Here is a 23,739-nt window from a genome sequence, read left to right as displayed (position 1 = left end):
TCTGAAATAAATAAAAAAACGCACGGTGCTAGTTTTACTTACAAAATAAGGGTGGATGAATCTGAAATAAAAGTGTGTAAGAAAGCTTTTCTCAGCCTATATGGCATTAAAGATGCTCGTTTAAAGCGAATTCGAGATTCCCTTATGACTACTGGAGCTTCTCTCAACGACAAAAGAGGAATACATGGAAATAGGCCAACAAAAACTCCAGATCACATTACAGGACTTATTAAAATCCATATAAAATCATTTTCCACTAGACGCTCGCATTATTCACGTCGTAAAAATCCAAACTGTTCCTATTTACCAGAATCTCTTACGTTAAGGGATATGCATAGAATGTTCCTACAACGTTATAATATAAAAGTTACTGGAAAGTATTTAAGACCTATTTTAACAATAAATTTGGATTTCCAAGATCTGACACTTGTTCAGAATGTGACAAACTTGCTCAGCAACTAAACCGTATAGATCTTAGCATAGAAGAACGAAATAGATTAGAATTAGAATAGGAGATACACCTTCGTAAAGCTGAAGCTTTTTTTGACCTAAAACGAAAATTTAAAATCAAAGCAAAAGCTGGAGAAGTAATGTGTATTAGTTTTGATTTTATGCAAAATTTGCCCCTTCCTCACATACCATCTAACCCTGTTTTTATAGCCGTAAACTTTGGTATACTGTTTTTGGTATACATGACCTTGGAACTGATAATGTTTGGATGTACACTTATCTTAAAAATGAAGCCAAAAAGGGTGCCAATGAAGTCACTTCGATGTTACTGCATTTTCTTAAAAACCACATCCATAACCGCAGTTTGGTTATTTTTAGTAACGGTTGCCCAGGGCAAAATAAAAATTACGTAATAAATAATTGTAATGGCTCATTTTTTGTACACCTTGGTCAATATTCTAAAAATCGTTGATTCAGTAGAATACATATTTCCAATGAGGGGTCATTCCTTTTTGCCAAACGATTCGGATTTTGCCCTGATAGAGAAAAAGAAAAGACGCCTGGAGAGAGCCGAGAGAACAGAGGATTGGGATAATATCATTTTAAATGCCAGAATGAAACCTAACCAATTTAATTTGATAAAAATGAAGCAATACGATTTTTTTGATATAAAAACTGCGACCTGCAACTTTTTCCTAAAAATTCCAAAGCTAGCTATCAACATTAAAAAAATTAGGATTATGAAAATAACTAACCAAACATCTTTACTTTTTTTAAAGGATTCATACAGTGGCCCATTCAGAAGCAGTATTGTGGCCAAAGCAAATTTATCATGCAACTTCCAACTGGAAAGGCTTTACAAGGAACCTCGTCCGTTTGCTTCAAATAAAGCTGAGAATTTAAGATCACTGTTACCGTTACTACGTGTTGTAGCTAATAAAAACTACTATGAATGTATTCTGGATAATACTTACCCTGATAACATGGACATTAATGAAGAAGATAATAATAGTAGTGGATGTGAAGATTAATTTACTACAAACTATTAAATTAATCCTTGTTTAGAATTTATCTTATGTTTAAATTTGTTAAATAAAACGTATGTTTTTTCTTATTTAACTTTTTTGTCCAACAGTTTTTTCAAATTTTTGACAAATATATTAGAATTATATTTTTTTAAACAAGAATTAAATATATTAGCTTAATATACGCTGTAATTAATAAAAAAATATGAAGAAATGAATTTGTTTTAAAATAAAATGTTTTTTTCATTTCCTGAAAATTTTGGATTTTGGACATATGTGTTTTTTGTAAAACACGCCTCAATTGTCAATTCCATTATCTACGCGAGCATTTAATTAATAGTTTTTCTCGAACAACAGGATCGGTAAGACCTATAGCCCGCAAGATCGCCGGATTTAAAGCCACTGGATTTTTATTCTGAAAATAAGAAGTGCCTAGAAAAACTTAATTATTTATATTCTTTCTGTGCATGACATTTTAATTGCGCTTAAAAGTCTTTAATTCGTAACCTAATTATCGATTTAAATCCAAGTTACGAATGTAATTGGGTCCTAAAAAAAGCATCCTGCGGATATGCATCGATAAAAAGGAGAATCTTCTCGGAATAAAATAACATAATGGCAACAGAAAAAACCTATATAGGTTTCTTTCAAGCCTTTCCTGTGAATGGCTGTCAAAAAAAAACCAGGGCAGAAATAACATACATGTACGTGAGTGCATTATGTGTGACGATCATTATACGCTTCGCCAGGCCACTGATCAAAAGAGATACGAATTAAATTTAATGGAGTTTTTCTTGCTTCGGGATGACTCGGTGCGTTGTTTCTCTCAAATAAATTTCGTATGTCATCTCCACACTCTACTCGCTTTCTTGGATTTCGATTAGTTTTTAGTGGTTTAAATCATAATGATTCGGTTTGATGGTTACCAGGCTACGGCCAGCGTATAAAACAGGTGGATTTTTTTGGTTGAATGCAAAGAAAAATTGATCTTTGCTTCCATGCGTGTCGGGATATCCGATATTGATCCACAAATGAGAAAAGTTTTTTTTTTGTTTTACTTAATTGACCAGTTCCTTCCTTGCGTTGCATCTGTTTTGGTTTTCAACCGCTTAAGTGATTCGGTTTATTTTATTGTTACAGTTCAAAGATGATTGCTTATAATATAATATATTTAATGTATTTCTAAATAGGAAGCGATTTTAGCTCAAATACCGCATGAAACGTTGTAATCATTTGAATAAATGCAGGCGCACAGGGAATTAAATAAAAAAAAAAATTATTAAGCTTTTAATCAAAATTCTCTCATTCACTTGAAAACAATTCTTATAAGTAGATGCTGTAGCATTAGAACTTCTAAAGGAATAACTTCTGATAACAAAGTCATTTTATAATAATAATAATAATACTTTTATTATTTCATAAAAATGATGCAATATTACAATAATAACAAAAAAACAAAAACAAAATTCCATGGAATAAAAGGCAATTTCAGCTTCTTTTACACAAATACAGGGTAAACAGGGTGGTACGATTTCGACTGTTTTAACACAAAACTCGTATTTTTCGAACAGATAGAAAAAAATTGACTTCGATGACATGAGCTCAAATTTTGTAAAAAAAAATTAAAGTTATCAAAATTTTACTATGTCAAACTGTTTGGCCGCTAGGGGGCGTTTCTTGAAATTGGTCGATTTCGGTAATTAGCCAACAGAACACCTCCTTCTCGAATACATAATAAACACCTTTTTCTAACTGATTTACAAGCGTTTTTAAGCTCAAGTGGTCTAATAGCACGAAAAGCTTGCCTAGTCGCTACTTGCGATTCTTCCCGTGTTTCGATAGTTCATCCTTTAAAAACTAAATCCTTCAATTTCCCCCGTAAAAAAAATCTAACGGCGTTAGGTCGCAAGACCTAGCAGGCCACAATATAGGTCCCCTATTACCAATCCATTGATCCCTTAATTCCTGATTTAAAAAATCAATCGTAATTCGTGCGTTGTGCGAAGGACAACCGTCTTGCTGATAATACGTGTTTCGAGCTCTTGCTAATGGTAAATTTTTCAAAAATGGTGCAACATATGTTTGTAAAATTTTTACATAATCTTGGGCAGTCAAAATTTCATTAAAAACATGAGGATATTTTGCTTAAATAACACGAATAAGCTGGATGTTTTTAATTAAGTTTTAATTTAAAATAAATCACAAATAATTTGATAGCGAGCTTCAAAACTCGTCTGAACTTTTGCACTGGGAGTTTTAAAACATTAATTGAAACCCAAAACGGTTAATTAAGAAAATCCTTATAAAATCTTCTTAAAATGAATTAAATATTTATTATACGATGCCCTGTCAATGAATACAAATTCAACTTCGCCATCCCTAAACACGATGATTACAAAACTATTTGTTTTCGAGCAAATAATACCGCTCATCTCGCTTGGCCCCATTTGAACCTTCGTATACCCATACACATGTTTCATTACGCCAATATAATTTTATTAGAATGTAAATAAAGCACCGGATCACCCCCTATAATTTACAAGATATAGCGTACTAGTTTTCCAAGGCGAAATTATAGTTGAGTCGTCCGCACATATACGAGGTAACTCTTCCTGCATTCTTCTTCTTACATTTAGTGGGCGAGTATTGTACGGACGACTTAAGCAGCCGTATCAAATTTTATAGTCAGTTCCTGAACTGGTAATTCGTTAATTATTAAGAGGGCGATCCCTGAACGTACGATTATCGCATTCGCCTTAATTGTATGATGAAGTGGTTTTCAGGTTTGGTGCATAGTTTTAACATAAATATAACTCAGAAATCGTTTTGGTCCAGGTCATTTTTGAACTGTTATACAACAAAAATATATGTTTTAATTTCTTTCCTTTATATTGTTAATAGAAACCCTTTTCTAGCAAGATTATTCAGTACCGATCTTAGGAACTTGCACCACAGAACTTAAAATCTAAATAAAAGTCGATCGATTTTAGAGCAAATAGATCCAGCTTTGTTTATCATTAGGTAATTGCTAGGAAAAGAGTTGAAAATTCAATCAAGACCTCAATCAGATTTGTATGGAAGGAGTAAAGATTGATAATATCGAGGATAAAACAAAATTATAGGCATGTTTTAAGACTGAGAAAAACTAGGATGCAACAAAATATGACCCTGGACATATACAACTTTGACAATATAATAGTATTTAAATAGTTTTTTCGTACAGTGAATTCCTTTTAAGAGATCTATCATAGTAAATTCCCTATGTTCCTTACACATATTTCCACTGAGCCGCTACTGAACTTCCGGAACACTTCGGCTTATGGAATCTTTATTTTTCCTAAAACAAGGAATCGTCCTTTCAACTTTCGTATCATAGCTATGAAATATGAACCCTATATACTCCTAAAATGGACAGCGGAGCCTCCTGGCTTTGCACAACGTTACTGCTTCTATCTGCTTAAGATATCCAGATTCACATACTAGGTTTTGGTGATCTTGTTTCACCAATATTGTTCTCCTATTCATTTGTGATACCCTGTTTTATAAATCAACTGCAATAACCACAGTAATCTAAAAATATCATAAGATAAAAATCATCAATATAATATTGCACTCTTTATCACACTTTGATTATAAATCTAGAAGCTATCAATTGGTATGGTAAATAAATTTAGCACTATGCCAAATAAAGAAATAAGGAATAGGAGCAGTTTATTTCAAAGTACCCTTTAAGCTATTGGATACTCAATTAAAATTTAAGAAAAAAAAAGAAAAATATTTAAATTAGTAAACACAATTTTTTTTATTAACTTTTATCATTTGTTTGCACGTTGGCGCCATTTCAATTTAGAGCCGTCTTTGTCGGGTTCTTATAATTCTAACTTAATTTCACTTTTAGCACTTTTTATAAAAAATAAATAAATCCATGGGCTAGAAATTAAGATATTGACATCTTTCTCACTCGAGTATCTAAAAGAAATAAAATAATTTGACTCTTATTGGTAACTGAATATCTCGATTTCTAGTGGCTGAAATATTATAATAATTGATTTCTGGGTTATTCTAATAGCCCTTTTAGTACTTTTTTGAAAAAATCGTTAAAATTAATACACTAAAAAAAGTTAAACAGTTTTTAAACAAGTTACCAAAGTTCATCCACTAAAAATTAAGATTTGGATATTTTGCTTATTGGAGTGCATAGTGTCATGTAAATATCTTGATTTCTTATGGCCAAAATATTGTAACTATTGATTTCTGGGATATTCTAATGGCAGCACTTGTCGAAAACATTCTCTAAATTCATACATTGGAAATAAAGGTACTGCTATTTTCCTCACTGGAGTGCCTGGAAGAAACAAAATAATTTGCCTCTTAGTGGCAAGTAAATATCTTGATTTCTAGTGGCTAAAATGTTGGAACTATTAATTTCTGGGATATTCTGATGGTCATTTTAGCACTTTTTTAAACATTGATTCAAATTCATATACTGAAAATAAAGATATTGCCATTTTTCTCACTGGAGCGCCTGAAAGTAATAACATAATTTATATCTTAGTGGCAAGTAAATATCTTGATTTCTCATAGCTAAAAATCTGTAACTATTGATTTATGGGATATTTTAATGGTTATTTTAGCATTTGTCAAACAAATTACTTAAATTCATACATTGGAAATAAACATATTGCTATTTTTCTCACTAGAGTGCCTGGAAGAAATAAAATTATTTGTCACAGAAGCTTTTTCTTGTTATATTCTGAACGTGTGCACGCGCAAGATCTCAGATTTATGAGATCTTCGTCGATAGTTAAGCCAAGATTTTTTGCGCTGGATACAAATTTTAATGTAGTATCATTTATTTTTAATTTTAAGTTGTTTTTAATAGAGTTTCCTTTGATTTTGCTGCCAATACATAATAGTTTAGTTTTGTCAAAATTTAAGTTTAGGTTATGTTCAGCAGATAATTCTTTAATTACCTGAAGATCAGCGTTTATTTTATCGGCCATTTCTTGCGATTTGTTATAATCAAAAGAGACATAGATTTGTGTGTCATCCGCGTATGCTTGTGTTTTACAGTATTTAGGTGCGAGAATTATATCAATGGTGTAAATAATAAATAGAAGGGGTGATAAAATAGCTCCTTGTGGCACACCCGACAGAACATCCAATGCATTCGACGTAATATTGTTATAGACCACCTTTTGCGACCGTTTGCTTAGAAATGAGTTAATTAATTGAACAGAGTCCGCGTCGAACCCATAATATTTTAGCTTAGCTAATAGGAGACGGTGATCCAGAGTATCAACGGCCTTGGAGAAGTCTAGAAGTACCAAAATATTTATGTAGCTTTCATCGCAGGCCCTGAATATATCATCAAGCACAGATGCTAAAGCAGATACTGTACTAAAATTCTCTCGAAATTTACATTGATTATCAGGCAGGATTTTATTAACATTAAAATAAGTGAATATTTGGTTATAAAGGTTTCGCTCAAAAATTTTTGACAGGGTGGGAAGAATACTTATGATCCTCAACTCAGAAAAATGGGAGGGCTGACTGTTCTTTGGTAGTGGGATTCCCAGAGCAGTTTTCCAGATTGTTGGGACTTGTTTCTTCTTTATGGCCGTGTTAACAATGTGTAAAATTATATGATCTATTAAAGGGCTAGCATTTTTGCATTAATTTGATCTGTACCAACAGCGTTAGTTCGGATGTTATGTAGAGCGGAGTGTATTTCATCTATTGTAGCTAAAGAAAATTTGTAGTTTATTTCTGGGTTGCAAAAAGGATGTAAAATAACTATTAATTTCATTAGGATTTGAGAGGTTACTTGGTGTTTTTTTTGTGAGCGAACATTTAAAGCTTGAAGAGTTTTCCAGAGTTTAGCTGTATTGTTTTATTAAGAAGTATTTATAATATATCTCTTTTTTGAAGCTCTAGTGGCAGATAATGTCTGGCTACGAATATTTTATAGAGTAAATGGTCAGCGTCCGATCTAGTTTTTCTGTACTTTTGCCAACTTCAATCTCTCAATCCTTTTAGGTGACGAATTTCATCATTTAACCAAGGAGCTTTTGGTTTTGTTGCTCGGACCTCTATTATGGGAGCATGTTTATCAAAAAGTTCTATAATGAAATGGTTGAAAAGTTCTAGTTTACTTTCTAAGTTCTCTTCTTATAAAATTTGATGCCCCGACATATTTAAAAGACCATTTTCAAAATTTAGTTGATTAAAATTTCTAAATGATCTAAAAGAGAATATTCTAGGAGGTGCTTTTTTAATATTAAGAGACATACTAAATTATGGTCAGAAATTGCATTTGAAGATATCGTTCCACATTGTTTTACTATATCAAAATTATTGATAAATATAGGATCAATAAGAGTGCTTGAGGTCTCCGTCACTCTAGTAGGCTCATTTATAAGCTGTTGTAGACCATAAGACTCAAAAGTATCCAGTATAGGATTAGATAAATTTAAAAAGTTGATGTTAAAATCTCCCAGGTACAAAAGTATATCCGCTGGAAGAAATGTCTCAGATATTATGTTTTCAAAATCATTTATCATATTGTTTATATTTGTGTTAGGTGGTCGATAAAAAGCTCCAATTATTATATTTTTATTTGGAAGTGTAATTTTTAAAAATATGTATTCTCGTTGATCAGATGTTTGAAAATTAAAATCAACAGTTGTATGTTTTAGATTACATTTTACATAGGCACCAACTCCCCCACCTCTACCAGATCAATCCTTGTGATAAAAACAGTACCCAGGGATAATTCAGTGCATCAACAGATAAATTATTGTTTAGCCACGTCTCGGTAAACCCATGAAAACTATTGAAAAGCGATCTTTGACAAGCATAATAGTGACATTTTTCATTACCAAATGAAGCTTAATGTTGTAGTTATTGATTTTTGGTTATTATACCACTTTTTCAAAAAAGTTATTCAAATTCATATACTGAAAATAAAGATATTGTAATTTTTCTCACAGGAGTTCCCGAAAGAAATAAAATAATTTGTCTCTTAGCGGCAAGTAAATATCTTGATTTCTACTACTTAAGATGTTATAACTATTGATTTTTGGGATATTCTTATGGTTATTCTAGCACTTTTTGAAAAAGTAATTTAAATTCATATAGTGAAAATAAAGATATTGCTATTTTTCTCACTGGAGTGCCTGGAAGAAATAAAATAGTTTGTCTCTTAGTGGCAAGTAAATATCTTGATTTCTAGTGACTTAACCATTATAACTATTGATTTCTCGGATATTCTTACAGTTATTTTAGCACTTGATCAATAAATTATTCCAATACATGTACTAAAAATAAAAATTATGCTATTTTTTCTCACTGGAGTGCCTGGAAGAAATAAAATAATTAGTCTCTTAATAGCAAGTAAATATTTTGGTTTTTAGTGGTTAAAATGTTGTAGCTATTGATTTCTAAGATATTCTAATGGTTATTTTAGCACTTGATCAAAAAATTGCTCAAATTCATATACTGAAAATAAAGATATTGCTATTTTTCTCACTGGAGTGCCTGGAAGAAATAAAATAATTTGTCTCTTAGTGGCAAGTAAATACCTTGATTTCTAGTGGTTAAAATATTGTAACTATTGATTTCTGGGATATTCTTATGGATATACAGGGTCCTGGATATACAGTGCGTCGGTCTTCCATAAAGCCTAAGAAAATAAGGTTATAAATTTCTAACCTCTTAAAAAAATGTGGGGACCTGATAGCGCATATCTGAAAAATATTTTGAAGTATACAGGGTGCTTCAAAAAAGTAGGGCGATATAAGCAGCATTTTTTTAAAATGGAATGCTATTCTTTTTTTTGCCATTTTATTTTTAAGACCGCCTTAGGCTACCTAGTATACGCGCTAAATATGGCTGCTTTGTCATGCGCAGTTTGACTGCAATAATTTTTTAAAAAAAAAAAAACAAAAATTCTTTACATTATTTAATTTCATCTTGATACTAGAAATGTTAATTCAATTCCAATATTGGACTTAATTGGGATTCTAGAAGAATGGAGAATTACTTTGACTTAAGTTGTCTTCTTCTGTCATATACAGAGTGTTCGTAATTAGCAATCATATTTTACGAAATTAAAAGCTCAATTTTTCACTTTTTTTTTAAATGGAACACCCTGTATATTTTTTTATCCATTTAATAAAGATTTAATACATGAACATTTTTTGTTATGTAAACATATTAGCTATCTTTAGTCGTTTTTAAAATATTCACGATAATAATTAAACAAGCATATTAAAAATAATTATCATTTTATTATTATTACATTAAGTGTTTAATATGTCCTCCGTTTTGTTCAAAACATAAATTATTACGTTTCTGAAAACTTATTTCTAATTCATGTAGCATTTGTGGACTTACTTAAGCAAACGCATCCCGTATTCTCTGCTCCATATCTACTGCCGTTGTAGGTGGATTTCTACTATAAACAATTTCTTTTACAAAACCCCATAAAAAAAATCTAATTTTGTTAGGTCAGGTGATCTGGCTGGCCAATTAATAAGTCCATTCCTTCCAATCCATTTTTCTTTAAAGGTTACATTTAAATATTCAGTGACATTTCGAGAAAAATGTGGAGGAGCTCCGTCCTGTTGAAACCACATTCGGTTTCTAGTAATTAATGGAACATTTGCAAGTAATCTAGGTAGTTCATTTTATAAAAATTGAAGGTACATTTCTCCATTGAGATGACCATTAAAAAAATAGGGACCGATAATGGTGCTTCCAATAATTCCACTCCACACATTTAATGACCACGTATGCTGGTAGTCGATCTGCCGCATAAAATGGGGGTTTTCGGATGAATAATAATGAAAGTTATGTCTATTTACTGATCTGTTTTTATGAAATGTTGCCTCATACGTAAATAGGACATTAATAAAAAACGTGGGGTCGTTTTGTAATTTATTTCTGCTCCAAGTACAAAATTCAAGGCGGTTTTATATATCCCTATCAAAAAGAGCTTGATGTTCATGGATGTGGTATGGATGAAAATGATTTCTTTTTAAAATTCGTTGAACTGATCTTTCACTTATTCCAACTGCTGCTCCGATATTTGACTGACAGATTTTTTTTATAAAAAAAATTATTGTAGTCAAACTGCGCATGACAAAGCAGCCATATTTAGGGCGTATACTAGGTAGCCTAAGGCGGTCTTAAAAATAAAATGAAAAGAATGGCATTCCATTTAAATAAAAATGCTGCTTATATCGCCCTACTTTTTTGAAGCACCCTGTATACTTCGAAATATTTTTCAGATATGCGCTATCAGGTCCGAAAATTTTTTTAAGAGGTTAGAAAATTTTAACCTAATTTTTTTAGGCTTTATGGAAGACCGACGCACTGTTGCAGGACCCTGTATAAGCACTTGTTTAAAAAATTATTCTTCCTAATTATTGGAACTGACAAGATTAAAAAAAAAATAATACAAATAAATCGATTAAAAGTTTCAAATGCTTGAATGTTACACAAATAGTTTCCTTAGCTTTTTAATAATAGACCTTTGGCATGTTAAATGACTATTATTTTACCTCTGGTAAAAAATGGCCTATAGACTCAATAAAGGTCCACTCAACAGGAACAAAACAGCACACTAATAACTAAAGAAGCATTTTACATTTCCAATTAACATCCGCCATTTAGGATTAACGTCCGTTATTAACCGTTGTTTTAAAAACATTCTGAAAATTCTACTTATACTTTTAGCTCTAACACATAACGAAAACAACATAAAATAGCAGCTCGAGGAACTAAAAGTTATAGACAATTTGTCAACATTATGAATTTATTTAATTTTCTGTCCGAGGATTCTTATAAATATATAGTCGTGTCAAGCAGCATTAATTGTTAAAACTTATATTTATAATACCAAGCATTGCAAAAGCAATTTTAATGCTTTTTCAAAAAATCCATACTTTCAACATTGGACAATAATCAGAATACAAATGGACATTCTAAATCAATAGTCCATAATTGATATCCAAAATTGGCTGTCCAATGAATTGGATAATAATTTGACTAATTATGGATGTCTATTGGACAGACAGTGCTATCTGGGATATTAAGCAGATAAAGTGAATGTCATTTAACTCCTTAACTTTGGTCATTTTCTGGATGGTGATGATTCACTTTTATTGAAAAGTAGCATAATAATTTACCAATAATTTAAAACACCCAGATACAACCTGATAAGTTCTAAAGGGTTAATAAATCAGATGTAGCGTTGAAGATAAATCTAAGACAACTTAACTTTTAATTCATGTCTCAACGCTTCTTATCTTTATTCATATATAGGAGGTAAATATTAAATAAATGAGTCATTAGAGTTCACCATACCTAACACAGCATTTGGGTAGAAGAAGTCAAGATACGCTTGAGGATTAAAATATCCAAATATTAGACTAAAGTAAATTCGACTATTAGAACATAATCTTGTATTCAAGTTTTATTTGCAACATTTTGATATGTTTGACTTTCTTTAATTTAAATCTTTTATGAATAACAGACTCGAGATAAACTACAATTGAGAGTGAATTTTTCCAATTTATTTGAGACACAGGTGTAAAGGTGACATGAATACCGTTGTTCCATTTGGAACTTGTGGCTAAATGTGCTCGATACAAAGCCATAAAAAAAAACTGATCAAGCCTTAATTTTTTTAAGGTAATTTAAAACAAGAACTATCACAAATTTGATCATAAGCCAGCACCACCTAAACGTATCACATCCGCAATAGTTTCGAATAAAGCGACCCTCGTATATCTACGATTTGCGTTCGAGAACTAAATCGGTAATGATATTCCCTCATTACCAAACGGGATGTGGCATATATACGACCATAATTCATATTCGAAGCCTGAAAAGGCTGAAAAATAATAAACAATAGTTCATGTATACATAAAGCGAGCGAACACAATTTGTAAGCACGGTTGTATCGAGCCAACGGAGCGTGGAGACCTCAAGATAGTTTGCTCCGTGTACGACCGGTATATTATGCCACAACGTGCGATATATTCGACCATAAAGGTGGTGGAGTTCTTTTTGATTCTTCTTCTTCTTCTTCTTCTTATTATTATTCTTCTTCTTTTCTTTAATAAATAATCCATTGAATTTATTGGAGCGAAAAGAATCACTTAGAAACAATATTTTAATGAAGAGTGTTTACAAGTAAATGAATAGTAAGTCATAAGTAACTAGAAAAAGGTGGCTGCTTTAAATGGTTTTTAAGATATTTAAATATAAAATGATATAATTCAAATAGTTGGTACTAAAAGTAATTGAAGTCCTTAAAACAACAATTTGTTGGAAAATAATAAAAAAAAGTAATGATCTCATGAAAATCAGAAAATAATTGAAGGAAGTTGAAGGAAGAAGCTGTAGAGATCTTTGGATGCAAGAGTTGGCTTTATTGTTCAGATTTTTATGGTTATCAGGTGTTTCTTTAATTTGCAGTGACTTGTAACCAGATCTCCGTTTCTATCTTTAGCGTATATTATCCTTATTATCTTTTAGTTTTGGGTAAATGGTAAATTTAGGCATGTATTTTTATGAATCTTTTAATTCATGAATGGAAATATCTCATTCCTCCGTTTTGAATCTTAAAGTGTAACTAGTAGGTTGTCAAGTTCTGCATTTCCATAATGATCTTCATGGCGTGGTGTTTACGCTATGGTTAGTTTATGGTGTTCATGATACTTAAACTACCTAGAATACTGTAGTATTCTCCTTTTATTAGAGGGCCACCTTCCCAGCCCTATTTGTTTGTGATTTTTATTGAGGAATCATGGTGTTTGATAGTATCATAGTTATAGATTAACTTGATACTGTCTCTTTACTTGACTACCTCTTTACTCTCCTCAATTTTTTAACTTACAGCTTTTATTCCTTCCCTCCAAGGGGTTCTGGACTTGTTTGAGCCTATATTGGACAGCTTTTAATTTTGCTTCTACGTATATATGGATTAGCGGTATATCCAGCAGAACCTCCAACGTTGATATATAAGTAGTTGTTTTGGATCCGATGATGCACGAGCATGCTAACCTTTAGACGTCCAGATAAGTGAACCATAGCAGAAAATTGATCTTTCCACCATTTTCACTCCAAAAGCTAATTAAAGCATTTTTTGAGGATAGGCTTAACTCTTTAGGTCATTTTGAGGTATTTTTGAGAAATTTAAATTAAGAATTTATAAGATAAGCGTAAAGTTTTGCTTAACTTAACTCTTGGTCAGTATTCAAAATATGCAGAAAAAAAGTGTGGTATAGTGTTTAGAGAATAATGATAATACCTTAAGGTTTATTTAAATTTTTAGGACCACACCAATGATGGTAATATGTACAATTTTTAATATTATAGTCTTTACTAAATTAATAGTAACCAATCTGATATAAGTAGATATGAGAAGTTCTCTACATTCACGTATATTTTTCATATATGATCTAAAGTAAGCAAATAGAAATGTCTAAGTCAACGACATCTGCAGCAATTTAAACAATAATAAGAAATTTGTGATTCAGCATGATTAATAAAAAACCTAAAAGGACTACCCACAAAATGCTTAAATTCGTATTTTTGTATAGAACTGTCATTAATAAATTACTTATCAGTATCTGCTTAATAGTTTGATCAATAAATGTGCTTTTATTGACTTTACTAGGAAATTTGATGTGATCGTAACTTCTTACGGGTTACACGAAGTGAATCACTTATGCTCAGTATTTAATTCACTTCTTTTATTATATTGCAATATTTAAATTGATTTATATTACATGTACCTGGAGGCACTTTATCTTATTTTCCAAATCCAGTCTTTAACTAATGTAAATTTGATTGATAAACAATATACTAATGCCATTTTTTTATGTCATCTCAAGTGCTAAGAATTAGTAGTTACACACAATTATTAAATATATTCGTGTAATGTATTATTGTCAATTGTAATTATTGTAAGAACCCAAAATATTAGGTATGCATCAATTTTTTATTATTAATTCGATTAAATAAATGATGGATGTAATTCGATGTGATATATGAAAAACAATTTCTTTGTTTCATTGATTAGGAGAACGTCGTCGAACAAAAGACGTTGTTCAACAAACGTAAATGGCAAGGATGGTTGCGTTTATTGTACTGCTACATAAATATTTTAAGCACTTAGCAAATAAACTGAAGCACCAAAGATGTAAAAAAGTCACTTATTTAGGAAAGGAACAGAATGAGAAAGAAATAAATGGCGAATTTATGTGGGATTATGATCTAGAAAATACTTACATATCTATTTTTCAGCGCCGCAGTTTCAGTCTTTCTGTGTGATTATGGAATGTACCTAAAAATAAACGTACAAATTAAATGATATAACTTACAATAAGCCTTACGTTGGGCGCCAAGAAGTTACATATTAAAATGTCTGGCATTAATAGTCAGGAAATGACTTCCTAATAATAAAAATCATAACAATCTTTTGGCATTCAAATGATACCTTTAAGAATTTTTTTTTATTACAGGGTTATTTTTTCATACAAATTAAAATTAACAAATTTAAAGCTTTTCTCAATAAATCTATTTGAAAACCATGTATTTCTTGGGTTTACGTGCGCATACTCTCTATGAGATTGGAGGTAATGTTTCAGAATATTTTGCAATTCTTTCTGAGTAGTATAAATAATAAGATATCTCTACATGTCCTAGAGCATATCCTAAGCACACTAAAGCTATTTGTAAAGACAGTACAAGAGTATTGAAGCTTCTAATGTAAACTTCAATTTTAGTTTCACGATATAATAATCCAGACACCTGCTATGATTTAAATTAAAACGAAAATATAAACGTGCCTAATAAATAAACCATTCGTAATACCCATATAAAAATCGCCTGAAAGGACTCTTTATGTATAAGTAAACGACATTAACTTTTCTTCTGGATATTAAAACTGTATTAATCAATAATTGATTAGCTTCTAATGAGAATACATTATCGGTTTTCTTTTTGAAGGAACAAATACTCAAACATGGCATAGTTGTGTAAATGTATAATCTATTAGATTAATATTAATTAACGGGAGGGTTGTTATTTTTGTGTGGAAAGAACGGAAGATAATTGTATTTATTAATAATTAGTTTCAGTTATTTGGCAGTAATAGAGACTTTATTGTTGGAGCAATTAATTAAAAACTCTAGAAACTAGATATAGTAGAAGTCTAAAGCGTTCATATCAAACAAAACATAATTCCATATTAAATTCGCACATGCACGTCAGAAACAAGCCTCTAAACTATACCCATCATTTTAAATCTATTTTTTGATTAAACAAGCAAAGACATACCTGCTACATATAGATTTTTAAATATATATCGTTTGGGCAGGTCGTAGGTAATATGCATGGCATAGCACGAGGTGCCAGCGTGGCCCTAGCACGGCATTGATAATTGCATGTTTTAAACAAATTTAGACGGCAGCTTAATTTGTATGAGAGTTAGTAGTAGGCAAACGAAATCGGCTCTACTTTTCTACTTATTGCCTAAATGCATTCGCCATCTTTGTTTTATCGAGCTAATGATTAAAATTTGACTTATTTGAACCTAGTTATGTCTTTTCTTATTTGAAAGGTAAATCGGACTTAAGATTCTAATGTGACATATTAAACTGATATGATGTTACAAATAAAACCAAAATTAAAGAAAACAATAACTACCAATTATTAATTATTGATTTTTATTGATTTTAAATTATCCAAATAAACCATTTGAAAGTTTTTATGGACTTATCTTAAGCCTTTGATATCGTCGTGCATGGTATTTTACACCAAAGACTTGAGAGAAAATGGAGTTAGAAATGGACCTCTTAATTTATTACGGATTCTTATGAAGGACATTGTCAGTCAGTTGATATTCTCAGGCAACAATTTTCAAACTCTGACTTTATTATTTTTGGTGATTTTAATGTTCCGGATACTCTTTGGGAAAATGATGAGTTTGGAACTGTTGTTAGATGCCCACCTAACTCATGTGTATTAATACTTGGGGAGTTTTATTCTTACCTCAACTTTTTTCAAAGGAATTTTGTGACAAATGATAGAAATGCCTTTCTTGATCTCACTTTTACAAATAGGAATGATCTAGTGGTGAGTGAAGCTGTTGACTGTGTTTTTGATAAATCTGTCTATCATAAGCCTTATCATTTTGAATTAACTTTTAACAATGGTAAAGAAAAAACTTTAAATTTTGTACAGTTCTTCTATGACTTTAGAAATGCAAATTATTTGGGTGTTAATAGTTATTTGTGTGGAGTTGATTGGGACCATGTTTTGAACGTAATTAATATAGATGATGCGGTTTCAAAGTTCTAACATATATTGAATATGGTTATAGCTTTGTTTGTGCCTCTTAAGAGATTTAAAACCTCGTCTTTTCCCAGTTGGTTTTCAGGGGAGTTAAAGTACTTGATCCAGCAAAAGAAAATTTCACATAAAAAATATCAGTCTAGTCATACTGTTGCAGTCTACGAAGTCTTTTCAGATCTTAGAGCTAGGTGCAAAACTCTAACAAAGACTTGTTACCAGAACTTTATTTCAAATTTGGACCAGTTACTTTATACAAACCCCAAAAGTTTTTGGTATAAGTTTAATAACAGGAGAGCAACGAATAGGCTTCCTGATTTGATGACCTATAATGATGGGGAGTTTGCAGGTTGTGAACACATTTCAGAGGGGTTTGCCGGGTTTTTTTCTACTGTCTATAATAGATATAATAATGTCTTACCTTCTCGGCAGGCTGGTGTAAACATGACTATTCCAAATCCTAAATTATCTATTGGATTAATTTTTGATAAGATCTTTCGATTACCCCTTAAACTTAGTGCTGGCCCTGATCGTATACCCAATTATTTTTTGAGAAAATGTGTATGTGCCCTCTCTTATCCCCTCTTTATTTTATTCAGTAGGTCTTTAGACTTGACAGTTTTTCCATCCGAGTGAAAACTCAGTTTTATTACGCCTATATTTAAATGTGGTGCTGCTAATGAAATGATCAATTACAGGAGTGTGTGTGTACAGTCTGCCATCCCAAAACTTCTAGACAGTCTTATTTATGACCAAATTAATTTTTATTGCAAAGAACTTCTGTTAAGTGAACAGCATGGCTTCAGTCGTGGCAAGTCTGCTATTACAAACTTGTTGCTGTATCAGGTGTTAAGTGCTTTGGAGAGGGGTGAACAAGTGGGTGTAATATATACAGACTTTTCCAAGGCATTTGACAGTGTCAACCATAGCTTATTATTAGAAAAATTGACACTTTTTGGTTTTTCAGATTGTTTGGTGGCCTGGTTTGCAAGTTTTCTTTCTGACAGATATCATCAGGTACAAATTGGGGATGCTAGGTCGCATCTTATTAGTGTGACCTCTGGGGTTCCACAGGGTGGTCATTGTTCTCCCCTGTTGTTCAATATTTTCATTATTGATATTTTGGTTTGCTTTAAAAATAGTAATTTTTTGTTATTTGCCGATGATTTAAAGTTTTATAGGGTGATCAGTTTAGAACAAGACATGGTTCTCTTACAAGATGATCTGAATAGATTGTGTGAATGGTGTGTTGGTAATAGTTTGGCTCTGAATGTGGGTAAATGCAGTTACATTAGTTTCTACAAAAGAAACAAACGGGTAACTTCCTCCTATACTATTAATAATGTTAATCTTAGGTACACTGAAGTAGTAAAGGACCTTGGTATCTTTTTTGATGAACCATTGAATTTTAATACCCATGTAAATACTATTATAACTAAAGCATCTAAGGTCCTTGGTTTTGTCCTGCGCAATTGTAAGGATCTGTCGGTTGAAACTTGCAAAAGGTTGTACATATCACTTGTTGTCTCTTTGTTGGAGTATGGATCAATAATTTGGTCTCCTCTGTACATGAATAATTGTATGGCACTGGAGAGGGTTCAAAATACATTTCTACGATTCTGCCTTTATAAACTTCACATTCCAGTTCCTAATGACCATTGTTATGATAAAGCAATGAACTTGCTGAATATGCGAAGTTTACTTAAGAGACGCACTGAGAATGATTTGGTGTTTATTTATAAACTTTTGAATGGCCTTGTGATTTGTCCCGAACTACTTAATAGGATTTCATTTACTATTTCATACCGTAATCTGAGGGCAAATCGATTGTTTTCTTTGCCTTATCATTGTACCAACTATACTATGCACTCGCCTGTCGAAAGGACCTTGAGGCTGGTAAACTCTACTGGAATTGAAGTTTTGGGAATTTCCTTATTGCAATTTAGGAGTCTTATTAAGAGTTTGTAGGATTTTGTTTTTTGAATTAATTTTGCCCCATGATTAATAATTTGAAATACATTTGATCATTTTTAATTATCCATTATTAAATAATTATTAATTTTTAACTCCATTATTAATAATTTGAAATACATTTGATTAGGTTTAATTATCCTTGGTATTAAGATTAAGTCTGATAATTATTGTTAATTAGTAATTAGTGGTTAGGTAGTATAGCTTTTATTTCTTTTTCAGAAATATATATATTTTTTGTAATGGGGTTGATCCCGTGTAAATAAAAAAAAAATAAAAAATTAATAACTAAAAATCAAAATCAAGCTGTAAACATCTTAAATGGAATAGACAAGTTATTTACTTAAATAAGAAACCTGTCTTATAATTTTTGTTCACTTTTTTTCTGCTGAAAAATCCAACCTACACATGTTTCATATATTTTTGATTTAAGAGGAAACACCTAAAAAAATAAAAAAATTTAAAGGAAAATATAAATGTTGTGCACAGATTGTTCTTGTACATTTTGTTTTTGTCTCCGTACTCCTGCATCTCCACCAAACTGGAAGATTATTATTCTTCTTGTACTTTTTTATTATTATTTTGTTTAATTCTTTTATATTAATTTATTTTGCGGCGTCTAATTAAATTTGCATCATACAGTGTGTCCAAGATAAGGATGTCTACTAGCATGGGGATCTCAGTAGCTTTAGGAGATACGAGGTTGATTAAATTAGAGAAAAGTTGCGCATTTTAGAGCTTAACAATAAGCTGTTTAGAAAGTCTTAAAATTGTGAGTAGTTCCGGAGATATTCGAGAAAAACCGAAATTTGCCGACTTCGTTTTTATTTTTTTCTGGCTTTATTTAAAACAAAAAACACTTTCTCATGGCCACATTTTAAGCTCTAAAAATAATATTGCGAGATTATTTGTACGACGTTTCGTTTCGAAGAAACCATCATCAACTTAATTTTTTTATATGGCGCGTAAAAAAGGTATACCCTGTATAAGATAGCATATTTTATTACGATTATAACGATATATGACACAATATGTTCCTACAATATTTAAATGTTAAAAATTGGATTTTTATTAAATTCCGATGGTTTTGATGTAATATAAATATAAGCATATTATTAAATTAAATAACTACCTACTAGAAACCCAAAAATACTAATTTAGCTCATACCGATAAATGTTCAAACAAATTACCATTATTTTCCAAACACAGGTAACATCTTTTAACAGTCGAGTTTAAAACACTCCTTAACATATCAGGTGTAATGCTCTCAAATGCTTCAAGAACTATTCTCCTCAGCTGATCCTCAGATTCAAAAACACGACTGTAAACATAATTTTAGCAATAGCCCTAGAGAAAAAAGTCGAGCGGAGTTATGTCTGGGGAACGAGGAGGCCACGGAGCTGTTAAATGTGTTCCTATCCATTTTTCCGGAAATCTTTTTGATAGATACTCTCGCACGAATAGGGCATTGTGTGCGGGCGCACCGTCCTGCTGAAACCAACAGTTTCTAACCTTGTCAAGCGGTAAGTTGTCCAAGGATTCTTCTAAATTGCGTTCCAATAAGTTGCGATACCGCTCCGAGGTAAGGGAATTGTTGTAAAAAAAGGGGCCTACTAAATCTGTTCCAGAAATGCCAACCCCCATATAAAAACCGAAACGGTACTGATGTCTAGCCATTCATTGTACTCGGGGATTATCTCTTGACCAATAATGGGTGTTCTTCCGGTTAAAAATGTTATTATTTGTTTCTATGGGGAAATGTTTCACCCTCCTGACACTTCCTGGTGTACCATTCAAAAAATGTTCTGCGCCTTTCTTCGTCAGCAGGTCTAAGGCCTTGACAGATTCTGAATTTAAACGGGTGGAATTTATGTTTTTTCAAAATGAAATGGGCAGTAGGTTTTGGTATTCCAGTGGTATTTTCAATTTTTTTAACAGATATTTCCGGATTTTCAGTTACAGCTTATACCACATTATTTCCTTTTTCTTCATTGCAGTGCTTATTTCTTAACACTACTGGCTTCTTAAACGCACCATACTGCTTAAGATTGAAAACCAACCGTCCAATAATTTTTGTACTAGGTTGTTTCCTGTCTGGATAGTTATTTAAATACATACGATCAGCTTCAACGGCGTTGCTGTAGCAAAGGATATAACATTTTAACATATCAAACTTTTCCTAAGGTAAAAAAGCGTCTTCCATTTTGTAACAATATAAACTAGCAACAAGACGCAAAAACAGAGTTTAAAAACACAATGTCAACTAAATTTATCAAATAATTAAAACTATTTACTTCACTTAAGATAAAAAGAATAAAAAATAATGGTTATAATAAAAACTACTTTGACATTTAATTTTTATTTAATTTTGACATTTTCTCAACCTCATTATTTCAAAGCTATCGGAATTTAATAAAAAAATTTTTTTTACGATTTAAATATTGTAGAAACAAATTGTGTCATACATCGCTGTAATCGTAAAAAAATATACTATTTTATAAAGGGTATACTTTTTTACGCGCCATATAAAAAAATTAAGTTGATGATGGTTTCTTCGAAACGAAACGTCGTACGAAAAATCTCGCAATGTTATTTTTTAAGAGCTTAAAAAGTGGCCATAAGAAGATGTCTTTTGTTTTTTCATATCTCTTTAAATAACGCCAGAAAAAAATAAAAACGAAATCGGCAAATTTCGGTTTTTCTCGAATGTCTCCGGAACTCCTCAAAATTTTAAAACTTTCTAAACGGCGTATTGTTAGGCTCTAAAATGCGCAAATTTTCTCTGATTTATTCAACCTCGTATCTCCTATAGCTACCGAGATCCCCATGATAGACATCCTTATCTTGGACACACTGTATAATTATAAATAAATGAGTTTCACGGTTTTGGCATAAGCACTTTTTAAGATTAAAGGGGTATTAAACGTACAAACCTTAAAAGAGCCTTTTAAGATTTAGACAGTACCTTAAATTATGTCCACGTAAAATTTCTTAAAAATGTTTCTTCTGTTTATTTAAACTATTTATTTAATAACTAAATTGAAATTTTGGTTCTTGTTGGTCTGATGATGCGACTTTAAAACCGCGAAACGCGTCACAAAAATAAAAATTTATATCCTACAATTGTGTCAGAAAGAGCTCCTTCATTGTTTATTAGGAAAATAATTAGGCATATCCATTTAAGTTATGCATAGAAATAAATAATAAATAAGAGTCCTTTGACACGAGACCCATGTAAATTTTGCATAAATATTTCTTATGTTTCCGGATATCAATAAGACATTCAAAGTCATTTGAAGTATCTCTCTAGCTTTACAATTTTTTTAAATTCATTATTCAATCATTGGAAGTTTTGTCTTCTTCACTTTTTCATTCAATTCACTTTTTTGCAAAATGGCAGGGTTCATCGGAACTTAGAAGTAGAAATAAAACACTATTAGTTTAGTGCGACGTTTCGACGGTGTAATTTCAACTTCCTGTGGTACTGAAACACTTTTATGGCCAATTTCTGAGCATTGACCATAAAGTAATCCAGTGCAATTTAACCCATTCACGCCTACCGTCCTTTTAAAAGGATTTTAAAAAGAAACCTGTATTTTTCTGATTCAGCTGACCGCTTGAAGATCGCCAGTATCACCAGTGTCACATTATATTTAGTTAACATCTTAAACAAGGTCAATCGCGATCGTTAGAATTTTGTTACTTTTTGGATCGATAGTGACGAATAAAACACGCTGTGTTTCTAGTGATTTGAGTGACTCAAGGTAAGATCTGTTAAAACTCGTTTATTTTTTCGTTCTTGTTTTGATTGTTTTTAACAAATAACATAACATACTGATCTTTTTATATATTTGTGGTTATGTTTCACATTTCTTGATCAATCCAGGAGCGTTCAACTAAACGAGTCCTTTTAAAAAGACGGTAGGATTATATAGTACTATGTGGTTTTCTCCAGGTATTGGAAAAAGCCACTAACCATGGCAGAAATCTTAGAGGAATTGGAGAATGACTCTACGTCGGACATTCCTACAGGCATTAAATTTTTCCACCCGAAAATGCCAACGAAAACTGCGATACCGACGATACCGATAAAGATTCTGGGGCTGAAGACGATGTAGTACCACATAATTTACTCGGAGTGCAACTAAGGGCCCCGGCGGAAATTGAATTTGACGTAGAAGGTGAAGACGACTGGGACTGTGATGACGATCTACCACTTTCCACTTTAGTTGAAAGGCGACCTAAACACATAAAGACGTTTGACTATACTCTCAATAAAGATTTAGAGTCTACGTTTATGCAATGGCAATCAGTTCAAACTGCACAAAGCAATCGTTCCCTTGGAAATATTTTCAAGCTGTTCTTTGATGAGATCTTGGTAGGAGAAATTGTCAATTTTACCAATATTTATGCACAGCAAAAAAACCGCCCAGGTAACGTTATTGCAGTCGAGATGTACTGCTTCAAAGTGTTACTTGTCAGTGGATGTACAACTGTTCCAAGGCGACATATGTATTGGCAAAATTGCAACGATACCCAGAATAAACTTATATTAGCCGCTATTTCCAATAATAGATTTTAATTCATAATGAGTAATCTTCATTGCAGTGATAATACTTACCTTGAAAAAAAAGACAAGTACTCTAAACTGCGACCTCTTTTCAAGAGCCTAAACAAAAATTTTTTTGATTATGCCCCAGTTGAAGAGAATCACAGCCTTGATGAGGCCTTGATACCGTATTTTGGGAGACATAGCGGTAAGCAATTTATTCTAGGCAAGCCTATAAGGTGGGGGTATAAATTCTGGGTAGGTACCCTACGCCTTAGATACATTGTTTATTTTGATCCCTACCAAGGTGCGTCGACAACAATTCCGGACAAATATAAACACCTGGGTTTGGGAGCGTCAGTTGTTCTCCAACA

At 31.7% G+C, this 23,739-nt stretch overlaps 1 protein-coding gene across 1 annotated transcript in view; it reads right to left on the bottom strand.

The window, feature by feature from the left end:
* The window catches only part of LOC126745089 (protein jim lovell), a 206,742-nt gene that overhangs the window by 70,395 nt on the left and 112,608 nt on the right, over positions 1 to 23,739 (bottom strand). Inside the window, exon 2 of the mRNA XM_050452786.1 lies at positions 14,781 to 14,835. The gene's annotated coding sequence lies outside the window, so the exon portion shown is untranslated. The remainder of the gene's footprint in view (positions 1 to 14,780; positions 14,836 to 23,739) is intronic.

The sequence above is a fragment of the Anthonomus grandis genome, chromosome 15 (genome assembly GCF_022605725.1).
Source record: "Anthonomus grandis grandis chromosome 15, icAntGran1.3, whole genome shotgun sequence".
Taxonomy (NCBI): domain Eukaryota; kingdom Metazoa; phylum Arthropoda; class Insecta; order Coleoptera; family Curculionidae; genus Anthonomus; species Anthonomus grandis.
The sequence above is the reverse complement of the archived record's forward strand: the minus strand, read 5'-3'. Positions and strand labels throughout refer to the sequence as shown.